At 44.2% G+C, this 19,148-nt stretch overlaps 1 long non-coding RNA gene across 1 annotated transcript in view; it reads left to right on the top strand.

Annotated features, from left to right (window-relative positions):
* The first annotated feature begins 4,207 nt into the window (after positions 1-4,207).
* LOC309361946 overlaps positions 4,208-19,148 on the top strand; it is a 27,076-nt gene continuing 12,135 nt past the window's right edge. Inside the window, exons 1-2 of the long non-coding RNA XR_014164705.1 lie at positions 4,208-4,403; positions 4,689-4,810. This is a non-coding gene — a long non-coding RNA (uncharacterized lncRNA). The remainder of the gene's footprint in view (positions 4,404-4,688; positions 4,811-19,148) is intronic.

Raw genomic sequence — 19,148 nt, 5'->3', positions numbered from 1 at the left:
ATGCTGTCTAGGTTTGTCATTGCTTTTCTCCCAAGAAGCAGGCGATACTCAGCTGAAATTGCCAAAACTGGCTTTTGAGTTGAATGTCCCCTTTAAGATTTCCCCAGTGAATACAAATTCTATCCCCAAACACGTGGCTGTCATATTGGAATCATTTTGTGTGCAGCCTAAGGGTTAATTCAGTTTGTGTTAAATTTAACTACTCAAGAGGGGGGCGGGGCAGGTAGAGGAATTGCTTGGCAACCAGGCTGTGTGACTTGATGTTTGCTGTGGCAGCATGTGCTCTGATTTGCTGATTAGTTCTGAGGGAGCTTTTCTTCTGTATGTTTGGTTGAATATCTCCCTACTGTGTACAAGGCCTGAAGTATGAAAGACAAAGCCTCTCTATTCCTTTCGTTTTTATATATAATTTTATTTTTTATTTTGTCAAAGTAATAATAATGAATAAATAAGAATAAAAATGTGCACCCCACCCCAAGACCATTCCATTGCAATTATCCAACCACCCAAAATTTCAACACCTCTTGTGATGGTTTGACCCCTTTCCATTTTAACAGTACAAATTCTACAAACACCTTCCATATCGCCTCAAAATCGTTTCTCCTGCATATACCCCATCTTACCTTAATAGCATATGTTAATTTATCATTAATATCCCACACCTCTTTATTCCAATCTCTCTATTCCTTTCTCCTCAAATAATAGAATGTTTCATTCCATTTCTGCAGTAAAGTATTGTCAGCATTCCTTTTCTTTCTGGACTCTGTCTGCATTTTTTAAGTGCTAACACTGAAGATAGGTGGTTTATGATCAGGGTGTTTTCACTGGCTAAGGTTGTTGGGAGTTTGAGTCATATAACATCTGGAAGGCTACAGGTTACCTTTCCCCTTGGACCAAAGGCTGACTGGGGCTGATGGTAGTTGTGGTCCAAAACATCTGGAGGGGCACCACGTTGGCAGAGACCAGAACATAAGAATGTAAATGAATGCTGCTCTAAATCCTTTCCTCGCTCCACACCAAAGGCTTGACTATGATGGTATGGCAGATACAAGCATCGGAATGTCTTCTGTGCCTCACTTGCACAAGTCAGGATGAATTTCAGTCCACCAGGAGTAGACAGGAAAGGACAAAGTGGTGTGACTGAGCAACAGTGCTGCAGCATGATGGGTGGTTAGCAAGCGAAGAGATAAGAAAGTTGCCACCGATTTTAGCCTCTCTTTTTTTACCTGTCTAACGAAATTAGTCTACTGGTACTTGTGCTTTTCCGATGCTCTGCCTTTCTTTTCAATGCTCTTTGAAAGCTCCTGTTGAAATTAATCTGTTTCTCATAAGAATGTTGCCAGGTTAGGTCAACCCAATTGTCTATCAAACAATGCGTTCTTCCTGGCAACAGTGGAGAGTGTGGGGGAGGGTTGAATTCAATTCAGCTTGCATTGAAAGGCAAACTTACCTAATTTGCCTTTTCTAAAACAATTAACAAATGAAAATCCAGCTACCAGTTGCTGGGAACTGTTCTGCGCACATCTAGATGGCCACTGTGAGAACAGGATCCTGGAGCAGATGTGCCATCAGCCTGGTCCAGCAGGGCTCCTCTTAGGTTCATTCTTTAAAATTTGCATTTCTCTGAATTTTGCAGTGCAGATTTCCAATCAAGTACTGTGTGCATCTACTGGGGTACAAAAATGTATCTACTGGGGGTAGTGGGTGCATGGTGTTTCTCCCCTTCCAAACATTTTTATTTTCCAAAACAATAAAACTATTAACATCAATAACTGGGCACAAGTCTAATGATGTAAGCCACATCCAGGGGAGCAAACATGGAATTCCTAGCAGTACTACAACTTTCCTCCCACCTCAGCAGCACTGAGCTCCAGGATTCAACTGCAGTACCAGCCTGTCTGAACTTCCCATCAACTGAAATTGAAGGGCCAGTCCCTGTCTGCCAGACTCCATAAAGCTTGCATGCACCTCAGACGTAGTAACTCATTTCTTGCCTCAAGGAGCTGCCTAGCCTCTGATTCCCCTGCCTTGACCTGGGCCTCCAAATCCTCAGCTGCTGCTTTGCAAAATTATTCCACCCTGCCTGTTGCATACCACTGCCCGCTTGGGATGTCAGCTAGCTCTTCCAGAACCAAGCTTCTTGGAGCCCAACCCTTGCTGACACCTGACATAAGCAGCAAGGAAATATTGATGGCAACTGAGCACTGGCCACAAGGGCTTATAACCCTTGCTAAATGTGTGAGCCTTTAATGTGGCTGCCAGATTTCACGGTTGCTTTCATAATAGGGTGTGGCTCCCCCATGGGGGTGGGTCACAGGCCTGAGGATTGTTGAAGAGCATGTGGCAGAACACCTGCCTTGCATGCAGAAAGTCCCTGGTTCAACCCACAGCATCTCCAGATGGAGCTGGAAGAGACCTTGCCTGAACCCTACAGGACCACTGTCAGTGAATGTAGACGAGAGAGAGAGCCAGATGAATCAATGGCCTGAGTTAGCATACAGCAGCTTCACTGGTGGAGGAAGAGGAGTGTGGGGGGAGCACATCGCCTTCGGCAGCGCGATCCCAGCAGGGTGCGATTGCAGCTGCCCCACCGTGTCCGCGCTGGGGGCCCTGCCCCCACAGGTAGTGTGCCCCGCCCCCAGGACGTGTGCCAGTCCTGCCCCACCTGCGCTCTGCCACTGAGCAGCTTCTTGTGTTCTGGGGTCATGCAAGGAATGTTGGAAGATTCAGGAAAGCCAAAAAGAAGCACTTATTCACATAGCACATAGTAAAAAATAAAGGACTCACTATCATGAGACACAGTGATGGTCTCCAGTTTGGATGGCTTTAAAAGGGGTTTTGCTGAATTCACAGAGAGGAAAAGAGTATCAGTAGCTAGCTGTGAAAGCTGCTGACCCTACCAGGACTGAAAACACTCTACCTCTGAATGCCAGTAGTTCGGGGCACAAGTGGAGAGAGTGTTGTTGATCTCAGGTTATCTCTGTAGGCTTCCCATTAGGCCATCTCATTGACCATGATGAGAACAGGATGCTGGATCAGATGGGCTTTTGGTGTGATTCAGCAGGACTCCACCTTTGTGTGTTTGTAATGTACCATCATAGCACATGGCGCTTAAGCTCTGGGATACTTCATATGGTAGAGCACAAGGGACTTAACTTCAGGTTTGTAGGTTCAAGCTCCACATTGGGCAAATTATTCCTGCATTCCAGGGGGTAGGACTAGATGATACTAGTGATCCCTTCCAGCTCTACAATTCTATGATTTATAGAGGAAACCATAAACAAAAATCACCTGCATTCTTTGGCCCAAGCAGCTTACAGGGGTAAATTTGCCATTGCCCCATTATAAGTGCAGCAGCAGGGATTGTTCAGTTTGTAACTTAAGGGGTTAATTCTGTTCTTAAAAGGAGGGCTGGAGGTGTTGCATAGTAACCAAACAGAGTGGCATGATCTTTACCAAAGAAGCATGCAATTTTTGTAGCTTTGAGGGGTATTTTATTCTGTATGTTTGTTTAAATGTCTCCAGTCTATGTAGGAGGCCTGAAGGAAGGATGGCAAACCCCCTCTATTCCTTCCTTCTCAAATTATACATGTTTTTTTGCTCAGCTTGCTTAAACAATGTGTTATCAGGACTTTTCTCTCTGGCCACCATCTGCATTATTTCATTGCTAACACCCCCATGTCTTGTAACTGTCCCCCTTCCTTTTCTTCCAGATTGGAAAGTGCGGAAATCAGTCCTCTTTAATCTGACTCACATGGCAGGGTTGTGGTTCTTGGTTTTTCTTTTTTCTTTTAAAGCTAGATGAGACAAGAATTGTAAAGTGTGTTGTACACCTCAGAGTTCTACAGAAGCACAAACATTCTTACCCTACATCAAATGGGAAAGAAAAGAAAATCACAATTAAAGCTGGTGATTCAAACAAGAGTGCGGTGGATGCAGACAGAGCTTGAAAATCCTTCACAGGGAGAACTCTGTGGGATTCTGCACCCAGCATAACAAGCAGGTTCTGCTGACATTCCCCATTCATTTATAGTGCTCTGCAGCCAGTTGCCGTCGCTGTTGCCATGGCAACACAATAACTCTAGCCTATATCTGAGGAGGTCCCCTCAGCCGGCATCCCAAGGTTTCCCCCAAATCCTTGCAAGGAAGTGGATGGGGCTCCTGAATGCCAATGAACAACCCTCCCATTGGCTGGGTGATGGGAGAGGGGAATAAGAGTGAAATAGTGCAAAGTGACCTGAATATTAATTTGGGGTGGTGGGGGGGGGGGGAGAAAAGAGAGAAAAGAAATCCCCCAATCTCACGACACAAATGCGTCAAGATTCGCAGCTTCCTCTCTCCTGCAGGATCATAAAACCTGGAAGAGCATCCTTTAATTCTGAGATACCTTTGTGTGCAGCTGGGTGAGCCAAAATCACAGTTGTGCCCCAGGCTTTTTAGCAGAGGGTTGGGAAGGAAGTGGGAGAGTTATTATCATTATTTAATTGTACCAAAACGTAACTGTTTATGCAGACCAGTGAAGCAGAATGGGGGGGGTTGTTTGGGGGGCAGGAACCTCCCCCCACCTCATGCACAAACCCTATGCAAAGATGCTCCATGTGTTAATACATATTTGCCTTTTCATCTTTCCCTTCCTTGTGTGGATTCTGTTTTTCCCCTTGCAGCAGCAGCAGCAGCAGCAGCAGCAGCAGCAGCAGCAGCAGCAGACCCCCCGCTATGGAGCAATTCTGGTGACTCACCAAAGGGAGTTCCCTTCTTCTCGGTTTCTGCCTTACAAATGTAACTCTTCAGCATTGCCTTAGTGGTGCCGGTAAGCTTATTTCTGCCGGGATGGAGAAAGGGGCTGTGGAAATAATAATAATAATAATAATAATAATAATAATAATAATAATAATAATAATAATAATAATTTTATTTGTACCCCTTAAATGTTGCAACTCCTGTCTGTGATGTGATTGATGTCTGTACTGATGTTACCTTTGGGGAGGGCACTGGAATCTGCCTTATATCACTCAGTATCTTTGTTCATCTATCCCAGTGGTGTCTTTTCCTGACTGGCAGGGATTCTCTAGGGTTTGGGAGCAAAGAAAAGTATTTCCTGTCACACAGTACCTGAATCTTTTAGGTCAGAGATACAGAAGGCTTTTTTTTCCTTGTTTGCTTTCTTTCAAATATTTTTTGTTAAAGTTTTCAATATACAATAAAATAGTATCTGAAAGAAATAGAATCAAGAAGGAGAGAAATACCAAAGGAAAGAGAAAAAGAAAATGAGAAGGGGAAGGGGAAAGGAACAGAGAGACAGGAAAAAATTAAAAATTAACACCAATAATAATAGTAATAATCACAATGAGGCACTAAATTATATGTATATAGCCCTCTAGCATAATTATATCTTCAATCCACATACAAATAAGTGAGTTTCCCAGCTCCCACCTGGGGAGGCTTCCCCCTTTCTCAGCCTCCCACCATGAGGATAAAGCTTCTCTGGCCTTTCTCTCACATAGGTCCCTATCTTCTATCCTCATTTCCCCCAAATCTAAATATTCAAAAATCCCACATCTATGGATTTTATACCAAACGAGTGTGATGGTTTATACCCATTTGCTTCCAGAATTGTCACAGCTTGTTGCCTCTTGGTACTGACTAAAGATAGCCTTGGGCACATGGGAACATAGCACATGGGAAAGCTTAATGTCCAAACAAAGCCACATGGAAAAAGAGAGGACATGTGCAAGTATATAACACTCATTACTCAATGGCTTACAGTTGAATGTGTGAACTGGCTACATTAAAGAGCGATGATGCATTTAAAAACCTAAGAACATAACAAGAGCCTGCTGGATCAAGCCAATGGCTCACCTAGTCCTGTGTCCTATTCTCACAGTGGCCAACCCACTGGGAAACCCACAAGCAAAACCCACAAGAGCACTCTCTGCTTCTGAAGTTTCTACCAACTGGTATTCAGAAGTATTACTTCCTCCAACCATGGAGGTATATTCTAGTCTCAGTCGTAGCTAGTAGCCATTCATAGGTGTATCCTCCATGAATTGTCCAATCCTATTTAAAAGCCATCCAAGTTGGTGGCCATCAATGCCTCCTGAGCATGTGATTTCCATTTTGAGCTGCTGCCAGGTGACCTGCAAGTTATCTCTGTGTTGATTAATCTGTGGTGGATTAATCTATTGTGTCCCATGGAAGTAGAGGCAGATGGTACAGTCAGTAACAGATCTCTGGCATCTCCAGGGAGGGCTAGGAGGGACTCATCTTTTAAGCCCTGGAGAACAAATGTCTTTCAGCGTTGCCAGGACAAGCAGAGCTCAATCTGTCACAACCATAGAGCACAACCATTTAGAAACTTGAGCACATCCAAGTATAGCTTTAGGGCAGTGAGCTACCTAGAATAAAGCTGCTAGAATAAAGATGGTCAGCAACCCAGATATCAGGACCATGGACCAGAACCATCTGGGAGAGTAATCATGTGTCTCAATTCAGGTGGCTAGCCGTGTTGATCTGTCATAGTCATACTAAATAACAAGATGAAAGATGAAAAAATATTTTTTTAATAATTCCAGTGGCACCTTAAAGATCAACTAAATATAAGCTTTCAAGGTATGAGCTTTCGTGTGTGATGCACACTTCAATGTGTTTCAATTGTGTTTTTTTCATTCCAGACCCTGGTTATTCATCCTAGGCCAGTGTTTTTCAGACTTGGGTCTCCAACTCTTGTTGGACTACAACTAGCACCATCCCTGACCACTGGTCCTGCTAGCTAGGGATGATGGGATTTGTAGTCCAACAACAGCTGGGGACCCAAGTTTGAGAAATACTATCCTAGTCTCTCTTTTAAAGGTCCCCAATCCATTCTCAGCTGCACTGGTAAGCACAAACCATGGAGCATGGGATCCCCAGGGAGGAGGGCCCTGGTTCATGTGGGGAGTCTGGCTCAGGGGGTTGCTGTTTCTTGGAACCTTCTTGAGGAGTTATGGGTTCCAGGAGATCCTGGTTATTGTTATCAGAACTTGGGTCTATTGCATCCATCAATGGTACTGTTCACTGTTAATAGAACAATGGAAGCTTCCTTCTTCTAAATTTAGCCTTTGGTACATCTAACAGTATTTTTGACACTGACTGATAGTGGCTCTCTAGGATTTCAGCCAGGAGTCTATCCTATCCCTGGCAGGAGATGCTGGGGATGAAACATGGCACTTTTGCATGCCACACAGGTACTCTACCACAGGGGCCGCTTGATCTGTGCCTGGGTTCTAGTTGCTGATCAAGATCATAAAAATCCAAGTGGTATTCCTCTTCAGGATTCTGGTGCTTCAGAGAATGTGCAGAGTGTTCTTCTAGTATACAGTCTCTCTCTCGTGTGTGCGCGTGTGTGTGCGTGTGCGCTCAAAAGCACAACATAGAAAGCAGAGGCACAGCAGCAAACAGCAAAAAGTAATTTCCCCTCCTGACTTGGACTGTATCAGATGTTAATCCTACAAAGAGTAGGCCCACTGAAAGCAAAGGATAGGACTCATATAGGTTCATTAATTTAAGTAGGTCTACACTGAGTAGCTGGATGCAACCCTTGACATCCTGACATCTATCCAAGAAACTAACTCTGGCCAGCCCTCATTTCCAATTCTAGCTGGCTGTTTCCCAATTCTACATCTACTGTGTGTTCCATTTTCTTCTCAATCACAATCAAACCTAATCATGGAGAATGATCTGCTGCCATAATATGAATTTCTGGGAACCAGAGAAGACCTGACATAAAGTAGAGATGGCCTAGATGCTGATGAATAAATGGAATTAACCTCTTGCTCAAGGGTACTTATGGGAAAGCCAGTTTAAACAATAGCAACAACAAAATTACACACCACAACCATATCATGGAATTTTACTTAATAAGGGACTTTCCCCCTCATTAAACCTCCCCCCATCACCACACAAGTTTGTTGAGGAAGTTTCAGAGCTCAGTGGTGGGACATCTGCTCTGCATGCAGAAGGTCCCATGTTCAATCCCTGGCACCTCCAAACAAGCTTGGTCCTCCAAACAAATCAGCTCCTGAACACCGCAAACCTGGAAGTAAGTGTTCCAGTTTGTAAACGTTTTTCGGAAGCCGAATGTCCGATGCGGCTTCCGCTTGAGTTCAGGAAGCTCCTGCAGCCAATCAGAAGCCGTGTCTTGGTTATCAAATGGTTTGGGGAGTTGAACGGACTCCCAGAATGGATTAAGTCTGAGAACCAAGGTACCACTGTACTGAGCTAGGTGGACTAAGCATAAGGCAGTTTCCTGTGTTCCTTTGCTTGTTTGTTGGTTTAGTTTACTGAGACAAAAAGTGATGCCAGTCAAATTTTATTGTGAGCATTAAATTAATGCTGAGTCCGTATCAGAAGAGGAACTGTTTGAAACCAAGACAGCCAAGTCAGAATTGTAGGTCATGAATATAAAAGAGACGAACACCCAGTTACTCTAATGTTCCCTCTCTCTTAAGCATTTATCTACTGTATATACTGATGTGCATATAACACAGTGGTGATGAACCTGTGTGCCTCCAGACATTTTTGGAGCATAGGCAGTACCAAGAATGATGAGTGTTGGAGTACAACAACATCTGGAGGGCCACAGGTTCCCCAGTTTATAGCATGTTTGTGTGTATTATTGTCTCAATTTTAATACTGTACTACTGTGTTGCTGTAACCCACTCTTGGACTTTGCACTGAAGGGCAGGTTTTTAAAATTTTTAAAAATCCACAAATAAATGTTCAAATGTCAAAACCTCTTTGAATTTTACTTTGAATTTTAAAGATTTTAGGGAGACTGACCTTGGTCAACAGCCAAATTTGATGTTTTGTTTCCAGTGCTAAAGGATAACACTTAAAACAGCTGATGGGTCAGTCTCAAAAAATGCACCTTGTGATGACACAATCCTTTGCAAGATTTACTTCTCAAGTGCCAAGAAGGGCTTGCAGTAAATGAATCGGTTTCTCTCTCATTTACCAGTAATTGTCCCATGCTCAGCTCCAGATGATCTCCCTCATCCAGGTTAGAAGACTCCCACTGGATCAGGCCACAGGCCTATTTGGTCTAGTACTTGCGGTAGCCAGCCTGATGCATCTTCTGCCAAAAGCAGGACCTGAGTGCAACAGCACCCCCCCCCCCCGCAGTTTCAAACAACTGGCACACATGGACTTGGAAGCAGAGCACTGAAGTTGGTGGGACTCTACTGAACCACCAGTTTCTGCCTAGGCAGTGCAGAATGATGCACTGGTGTGCAATGTTTGGTTAATTATTCAGTTAGGTGTATTGATTGCAGCACTTTAAATTAAAAGGTGGTCAGAATTAAGCAGACTTCATTTTTTAGAAGGTAACTTTCTAGAATTTCAAAAAACTGCAGTTTTGGAAGTGGAGGTATTACCAGCTGTGCTTCATCTTAAAAACAGGATTAGGAACCTCAGCTGCAGGGGTCAAATGTGGCCCTCGAGGTAGCTCTATTTGGCCTTTGTGACTCCTCCTCCCTCCTTCCCTGGCTACACTGCCTCTTCCTGAGCCACACTCCTTACTGACCTGGTCGCATCTCTTCTTTGAGTGCTTCTGGCATGCTGGAAAGTGCCATAGAACTGTGATAACAGCTCTTGACTAAGGAATCATGTGTGTGCACAGAAATCTCTGACTTCTGCATGGCTGAAATAGAGCCTACTGTACAAAGAAAAGATGTGAATAGATGTGAATCTATTGCTCTGGCCTCACCCACCTTTGCCTCTGTCTCCCCATCCCAATACTGAAACATGCCCACCCTCCTCAAAAAGGCTCCCTAAGCATATATTTTTACCCTTTGAAACAATAGTTCTCTCTTGTATGCAAAAATATGCAGATTTAATTGATCAAAACCTTACCCAGTTAATTGACTGCAGGTTTTTTAGATTGTTAACATTATCATCAGGTGACAGCCTTACAGACAACTGTTCCATTTCATATCCCATACAATGTCACTTGGTTAACATTCGGCTAAGATAAGCCATTCCCTTTTCCCCCTTTCCTTCTGCAGACCTATAAATTGTTGGAAAGGGACATGCAAGGTTACTGCTGGGTTAATGCACAGAGTTATTCTCCTCATTATTTGGCATGCGAGTGGAGATAAAAAGCTCAAGTTCAATCAACGGGAAACATTCTTCTATCTTAGAAATTTGAGCATATATCAAAGTCAAACAATATTTGAAATAACGAGCTCTTCAAAGCTGGAACAATTGAGATTTGCATATGTCTTTGCAGTGTGCATGCAAGCAATCAATGGCCTCCGTGTTTCTGGGGAAGAGCGTCGGAAAATCTGAAATCATTTTGGAGCACAGGAGTAAACAGCTGCAGCCAGACAGGGGGATGCAAGCTTCTTCTTTTTATCACAGATTCTTTAGCCAAATGTTACATCCCATTGTACATGGGAGGATGTAGTGAAAAAGAGAGAGATAACATTCAGTTAATGCTCAAACAACTAAGGTGAATAGGAAGCACAGCTATCCAAATTACCAATGTCCTACACATGTGCCCCCCTCTCTCTTTCTCTCTGCAGCTTCTCCTGAAGCATTTGCTGGTGTAGGCAGGAGAGGTATCATCTGAATGCGGAGAGGGGGAGGATTCTAATAGGCACCATTTGTGAATCCTACAACCTTTCTTTGGGGAGATATTCTTCCCCTGCACCAAATTAGCAAATCACCAAAGAGCAAAGGCACTGCTTTTCCTGATATATAGATCAATTGGGCCAGTTCCTCTCTCCTTCCACACCTGTTTGCATGCTAAGCAACCAACAGGGCACACATAGAAGCAAAGACTTAGAATTCAATGTGGGCAATAGAGGTGAGCACTAACTTAAATAGCTATGCCAAGTACCTTGCTACAGCCTGCATTTCAGACTGGAGTTGCTCCAATGTTTACTCAAGGGGAAGGTAGAGAGAGTGAGAGACCAAGAGAGAAGGGGCACTTTCTGTTTGGAGCTGACTATAGTTTCTTTCTGTGCCATTCCCTCCATACATTGTTAACTTTGTCCTCTTTCCTGTAAGACTGGAATGATAAACTTGTGGCCCTCCTGATATTGCTGGACTGAAGTTCCCATCATCCCTGTCTATTGGTCCTGCTGGGAGCTCAGAGTCAAGCAACACATGGTGGGGTATTGCTTCCCTTCTCTGCTATTGCTTCTGTACGTCTCTCCACCTTTCTGGTTACTGCTGCTATGTTCTTTCTGAAAATATGTGGGTATGTTGTGGATGGGATGGTGTCATGGCAATGTGTAGCAAATCTGGTCTTGCTACAAGATAATATCGAGTGAGGGCAAACAAAGCCAGTTGTGAGTGAAGAAGCAGTGCCTCTTGAATCAAGCACCTTGGTCATCCTAGCCAACCAGGGATTACCTGGTGATTGGAGTGATGTGACTGCACTACATATCCAATTGCTTTGGCTAAGGGACATTACTGAAGGTAAACAAAGCGGAGAACAAGAAAGCGCATAATATAATTGCATAGGCAAACGTTTTTGTAGGCATTGTGGGGAAATTGTCAAAAGAATGGGCACTTTTTGACACAGGCAAATATGTTCCTGAATAGCAGAGGATGTCTGTGCTCTCACATAGCTTGCGCATAACAAAAAGCTGGAAGGGGGGGGATGCCACTGAGAGGGAGATGTGAACAGCTTAACAAACTGCACATTTCCCCCCTCCCTCTGACCATCAGTGTCCAAAATGCAATTTAAAAATCATTCAGCAAGTACACAGATGATTTCCATCTGATATAAAAGGGAAATGAAAGCCCCAATGCTCTTATCTCCATTTGCCCACGGAAGGAAAGGAAAGGAAATGAAATCTCACATTTTCACCCCAGCAGCACAGCTGCAAACTTGTAAACAAAAGTCAATAGAAGGTTTCATTTGATTACCGGCTTTGATCCATCAGTGCTGGATTCTGATTTGCTCTTAACACTGGCCAGATTGCTTTCATCTTCTAAAATATACGAGGAAGCAAGATGACCCAAGCAGATTTCCTGAAATAGGATGTTCCCTCCTCCTCTCTCTCTCCCTCCCCACCCCCACCTCTTGGCAACAATGCCGTTTATGTGAATAATACTATGAAACATAGTATGTCATGAGCTAAAAGGCAAAGTCATCGTGGCTGAATTTCGAATTGAATTTTAAAATTCTTGGCTGACGATATATTAGATGGAAAAGATTAAACCTGCAACGGGATGTTGCCGTCTGGGCTGCTCACTGTGCAGGATTCCAGCCCCTCCACTTGACACCATTCCCTCTTCCCCTGGATTCCTATTTTTCCCCTGCAACAAAAGAAAATTCAGGGCAGATAAAAGAAAGTAACATCTTCATGTAGTGAATAGTTACTGTGAAGCTCACTCCTATAGGAGACAACCAACCTAGATGGCTTTAAAAGAATATTGATAGGGTGCAGCAAAGAGGAGGAATTAAAAAAACCAAAACACCATGGAAAATGGGACGGTAAGTCGATCAAATAAAAGAAAAAATATTATGTATTAGAATGTCTATGTGAAATTTGTGGAAATCTAATGATGATGATGATAGATAGATGATAGATAGATAGATAGATAGATAGATAGATAGATAGATAGATAGATAGATAGATAGATGATAGATAGATAGATGATAGATAGATAGATGATAGATAGATAGATAGATAGATAGATAGATAGATAGATAGATAGATAGATAGATAGATGATAGATAGATGATAGATAGATGATAGATGATAGATGATAGATAGATGATAGATAGATATAGATAGATATACCGTAGATGCAGTGGTACCCCGGTTAAGAACTTAATTCGTTCCAGAGGTGTGTTCTTAACCTGAAACAGTTCTTAACCTCAGGCGTGCTTTCACTAATGGGGCCTCCTGTTGCTACTGGTGCGCAATTAACGTTCTTATCCTGGGGCAAAGTTCTTAACCTGGAGCAACCACTTCCTGGTTAGCAAAGTCTGTAACCCAAAGTGTCTGTAACCCAAAGCGTCTGTAACCTGAGGTACCACTGTAGGTAGATGTAGAATGAGTATTGCATAAAGCATGATGGATCCGCTCTGCCTTCACAGTTGGAGGCAACAATGCTTCTGAATACCAGTTGCTAGAAACCGCAGGAGGGACCGCCTCTTTCCATATGAACCTACCCGGACCCCGAGATCATCTTCTGAGGCGCTTTTTCGTGTACCTCCTCCTTGAGAGGTCTGGAGGGTGGCAACACAAGGACAGGCCTTCTCTGCAGTGACTCCCCTTCTGCGGAATGCTCTCCCGAGGGAAGTTTGCCTAGTGCCTTCGTTATACACCTTTAGGCTCCAGGCAAAAATGTTCCTTTTTAATCAGGCCTTTGGTTGACTTTGTTGACATCCTAGGCCCATTTAAAATGATGCTCTTTGGGGGGGGGGTGTTATTGGGTTATTGTTTTTATTTTTATTTTATATATTGCGATCTTTTCTGTGAACTGCCCTGAGACCTCTGGGTATAGGGCGGTATATAAATTTAATAATGATGATGATGATGATGATGATGATGCACTTGTGCTAGGGTCCTGCCTGCTCCTTTCCCACTGGCATGTGGGTGGCCATTGTTAGAACAAGTTGGTGGAATAGATGGCCTATTGGCCTGACCAACAGGGCTTTTTAATGTTCTTATGTTAATAATCAGTCAACATCCCATGGCCCCTGGGTCCTCACAGTCCTCACTGCACTGTTCTAGATTCCCTCTCACATAGGTTTTCAACCCCATAACATTGGGGTTCCATCAAGCCTACTACTGAGACCAATAGGGATGCGGGTGGCGCTGTGGTCTAAACCACTGAGCCTCTAGGGCTTGCTGATCGGAAGGTCAGCGGTTCAAATCCCTATGATGGGTGAGCTCCCATTGCTCTGTCCCAGCTCCTGCCAACCTAGCAGTTCAAAAGCAAACCAGTGCAGGCAGATAAATAAGTACTGCTGCGGCAGGAAGGTTAAGTGTTTCCGTGCGCTCTGGCTTCCATCACGATGTCCCATTGCACCAGAGGTGGTTTAGTCCTCTTGGCCACATGACCTGGAAAGCTGTCTGTGGACAAACGATGGCTGCCTCACCTTGAAAGTGAGATAAGCGCCACAACCCCATAGTCGCCTTTGACTGGGCTTAACCGTCCAGGGGTTCTTTACCTTTCACTTTTACTACTGAGACCTTTTTCTTGTGCATGGCATCATTTTCACGGCAATAAGGATTCATACTGGAACAATGGAAATAGAAGGGCTGATGTCAGCAACATGGCAACAGGTTACGCTCATTCTTAATGTTTGTTACCTAGAAATGTTAGGCACATGGATGACTTTGGGTCATATATATTTTTTTAAGGCATTTCATTGCTGATGCTTCTTGGTCAATTTCCCTTTGAACCTTTCCAAATCCTAGGGCTTACCAGTAAATGTCAACTTCTCCACACAATAATGTTTTGACTAGCTGAATAGTGGGGTGAGCTTCCACAGTAAAGGTGAAGAATAATCAAATTAAATGCCCTAGGGGCTTATCAGCAAAGGGCAGTATATAAGTCAGAAGCATAGATGATTGCATATGTTTTGGTTTATCTTCGTTTCTCTCCCCCACCCCCCAGTCAAATTCAGTTTGCAACATGGCTGCAGCAACTTGATTTCTTAAAAAAAAAAAGTCCTCATGAAAATTCACCAGCACTTTAGTTTGCATTTTCTCTAAAATACCCATTTTTGCACGTGATCCTGCCTACCATGCACATTTTGCAAGCAATTTGCCCTAATTTAATGCATCTTTGTGCACATTTTGGATAGGAGAACTGCGTTGCAAAATCTAAAGAAGTGCAAATTTCAAAAGAAAGCTGTGTTTGCTTATTATCTTATGCTTATTATCTTAGGAAGTGCAAATTAAGCTGGTTTGCATTAAGATGCAAACGAAACCAAATTCCTACCCTATGCTTATTCAATGACAGTCATGGAGAAAATTATCTAGCTGATTTGTTTGATTGTTTCTAGGGCTGCAAGCTCTGACTAGAATGGTTGAAAGATTAATTGACCAAAGCTTAATCAGTGGGGATGAGAGTTAACCGATGCAGGCAAATTTTAATAACACTGGTTAAAGGTGTGCTATTTATTATTATCTTAGGCAGGCTACTGGAACACTGAATGAAAAATAAAATATTCTCCCTTTCATACCCAGAAAAGGGCCTCTATACTGATATTTGGGTAAATATGTGTACATTTCCAAATTTAATCAATCAGCTAAGAGCAGATAACATTTTTAAAAGATATAAAATCTGTTTGGCAGCCCTAATTATTTCCTATAAATGCTCAGTGTAAGTGGAGGAAGGTCTCTCCTCCTTCCATTAGGGCACGGCAGACAGTTATCCTCAGAGTGAATGCAATGGATGGGGGTGGAGTTATACTCCTTCTAAGTGTCATGGTCAAACTGACTGTCAGTTTTGGGGTTCAGAAGGACAACTCCTCTAGGTCAAATTGGCTAGTTATTCCATGGGTTCTGAGGGGGAGGCTCCTATTTGGCGTTCTTCATTATTATTTATTTAGTTATTGCTTGTTCTCTTCTTCCTCATTTAATCCCCAAAGCAACCCTGTAGAGGTAGGTTAGGCTGAGATGCAGTCCCTGGCCCTGTGAGCTTCATGGTCAAGTGGGGATTTGAACCCAGGGATACAAGTCTTACACTCTAACCACTACAGCACACTGTTTTTTCATCATCTTCATCTTCTTTCATTGGGTGCCTCTTGGTCTTCACATCAAACTGAAGCCAGTTATCAATTGGCGAATGTAAATGAAGTTGAATTCTAATAACAAGAAATTAGCAAAGGTCCCTTGCTGATGAGAAGTCAGTCTATTTTGGGCGGAATGTGTGGGCAAATCAGTTCTGAGGTAGAAGCAGAATCAGTGATGGGGGCAGCTTGAGATATAATTACCATGGAGATAACATTTGTATCTCATTTGAAGCTGGCTGGCCCCAGACATAATATTTTGGCAGGCAGGCAAGCAGTGTGTGTGTGTGTGTGTGTGTGTGTGTGTGTGAGAGAGAGAGAGAGAGAGAGAGAGAGAGAGAGAGAGAGAGAGAGAGAGAGAGACCCCTGTAATGCTCATACTAAGGAGCTAACATTTTATAGGCAGTGGATTCAGCCCCTTCTTCACACAATGCACACTCACTTTGTGGAATTTGCCACCACAATATGTGATAATGGAGCTGTTAGACAAAATGGCTTTAGGAGAGGGTTAGACAAATGCATGGCAGATAAGACTATCAATCGTTGCTGGTCATAATGGCTTTGCACTTCCTACACTGTCAGAGTTAGTGTGCCCCTGAATACCAGTTGCTGGAAATCACAGGTGGGGTGTGTGCTGTTGTGTTCAGGTCCTGCTTTGAGGCCTCCCTGGTTACCACTGCAAGGACAGGATGCTGGGTTAGGTGGGTCTTGGGTCCGATCCACTAGGCTGTCTCTTCTTAGGTTCTTATATTATTTAGGATTAATCTAGGGATGGGGAACCTGTGGCCATTCAGCAGTTCTCCACCTCCCATATTCCCTGACCATTGACCACTGCTGGGAACTGGAGTCCAGTGGCATCTTGAAGACCACAGCTTGCCCACCCCGAATGAGGCAGATTCATGAGTTCTGCCAATGGCAACAAACCATAAGCCTCCATTCTCAGAAGCACTATGCTACTGAAAACCAGTTGCTGTCTGGTTTCCCTTAACAGGGCTACTGCAAGGCTGGGATTCTCCATCAGCTGGTGAGGTAGGGCAGCTGTCCAGAGGGGCAAGGCACTAGTTTTTGTGCACACATGCTGATACCAGCAGTGAGCTATCCAGTTGCACAACTTGTGCTGAAGAGGAATTCCAAAAAGATAAGAAGGGCCCTGGTGGATCATGCCAGGGGCTCATCTTGCTCAGCACCCTGTTGTCACAGTGGCCAGCCAGACGCTTCTGAGATGCCTGCAAGCAGGCCATGAGCGCAATAGCCTTCTCCCTTCCTGCAGTTGGTATTCGGGAGCACACTACCTCTGACAGTGGAGGGTAAACAGAGTTATTGATTTATTTCTTTGTTGCATTTCTATCTTACCTTTTTCTCCAAGGAGCTCAAAATGGCATTCGTGGTTCTCTCCCTCCTCATTTTATCCCCCATGGCAACCCCTTGAGGCTGTCCCACTGTGAGCTTCATGGCTGAGTGGAGATTTGAAGCCTGGTCTCCCAGGTCCTAGTCTGAAAACTCTAACCATTACATCACATTACCTCTCAATATGCACTCTGGTGCCATTTTGTTTTCATTTCGTCTGTCCTGAATCCTTCAACATTCAGCTTTATTGAAGGACCCCAGGCTCCACCCTTATGAGAGAGGGAGGAAAACTTATTCCTATATATAGTACACAAAATTTCATATACTATTTTTCATACCCCAACCCTATTACTAGATTATTTTGTAAGCTTAAAAGCCCCTGAGGTGGTAATCTTTCCCCACAGGGGAGTTGCTCTCTGACCCCTTCATGTTCCACTAGTAATAGTCAGGCAGCAAACAAAATGTTTTATAGCTACCCGTGTTTCCCCAGCAGTTTGTGGAACATCTGTGAGGCCCCTCTCTGGAGGCCATTTGACGTTATGATGTCTCCTCCTGAGCAGGCCTTTCTGTTGCCAGCCACACAATTCTGCTCTGGGCTTCAGTTCAGGTGTGTTGTTGACTCTGCCACCTCCACTGCCGGAGGCGATATGCCTCTAAACATCAGTTGCTGGGAATCACAAGTCAGGAGAGTTGTTGTTGCTCTCGGGTCCTGTTTGCATGCTTCCCATGGGCATTGGGTTGGCCATTGCGAGAGCACGATACTGGACAAGATGGCCCACAGGCTTGATGCAGCAGGCTCTTCTTAGGTTCTTCTGTCCTGGGGGCAACAGTAATAAAAAAAATTTTAATTAATTATACCCTACCCATCTGGTTGGGTTTCCCCAGCCACTCTGGGTGGCTAACGGCATATCTAAAAGCATAATAAAACAACAAGCTTTAAAAACCTCCCAATTCAGGGCTACTTTCACATGTCTTCTGAAAGTTGTATAATTCTTTATCTCCTTGTCATCTGAAGGGAGGGCATTCCACAGGGAGGGCGCCACTACCGAGAAGGCCCTTGGGTGATTTTGGCAAGCCTTTGACTGATATTTTTGTGGTTGGTCTGGATTCATTGCATCTCCTGATTCTTCCGGCTCCCTGGCTGAGTCCTGGCAGTGGTGTCCCACCAAGGTTTGTTTATTCCTCCCGGCCCCTGTAGTTATTGAGGTTTGTGGTCAGCCCTTCCTCCACCATCCAGACTATGCAGTCCAAACTAGGATGCCAGGACTTTTGGTTCAGACTCTGTCTGATGGGAAATGGCATCATCTGCTCAGCAGAACATGGCTTCTGGTTTCAAGGACTACTCATGGGCTTCTGAGAGATGTAGTCTGATCTAGCAGCACCAACCTTACATTTTAATTAGCCACGATAGGAATAGAAACCTCCATGTTACAGGTGCAGTATATTGCAGAATATCGGGCACAGGAGACAAAGGAGGAGGGCTGTTGTTTTCAAGCCCTGTTTGTTGGCTCTTGACTGGTCACCATGATTGTTTGACATCTGATAGGTCACTGTGAGAAATAGGGCACAGGGCTAGATGGACCCTTGATTTAATCCAGCAGGGCCTCTCCTCCTCCCAGAAGGGGGGGGGGTGTGAGTGGGAGCAGCTTCCTACATGGGTAGGAAGGCATACTCAGCTCCCTGCTCCTGATATCTTCTGCTGCCTCGGCCAAACCTTTCAGCTGGCCAACGGGGCCGGCTGGTGGGCGGTGCTAGCCGCATTTAAACAGCTGTGACAGTGCTCAGCTCCCAGTCCGTTCCTGCTTTCTTCGGATCTCCCTCCCTCCCTCTTAGGTCAGCTTCTTTTGCATATTGACCTTGCTGTGGACTTCGGATGGTTGCCTTGGTTGCCCAAGGGGCCTGGTAGGACTTTTTTTATCCATTTGGCAAATTGGCACCAGCCTCTCGGTTTTTTGCCTACCTCATAGCAATTTGTCACAACTTTCTGGTATTGGAAGTTAGGCACTGGAATAGGTGTGCTGTGTTGGAGGATTGGGTATGGGCCATCATCTACCCCTCC

This window comes from Podarcis melisellensis (genome assembly GCF_964234715.1).
Source record: "Podarcis melisellensis genome assembly, chromosome: Z".
NCBI lineage: Eukaryota > Metazoa > Chordata > Lepidosauria > Squamata > Lacertidae > Podarcis > Podarcis melisellensis.
Note: the sequence above shows the minus strand (reverse complement) of the source record. Positions and strands in the feature narration are given on the sequence as shown.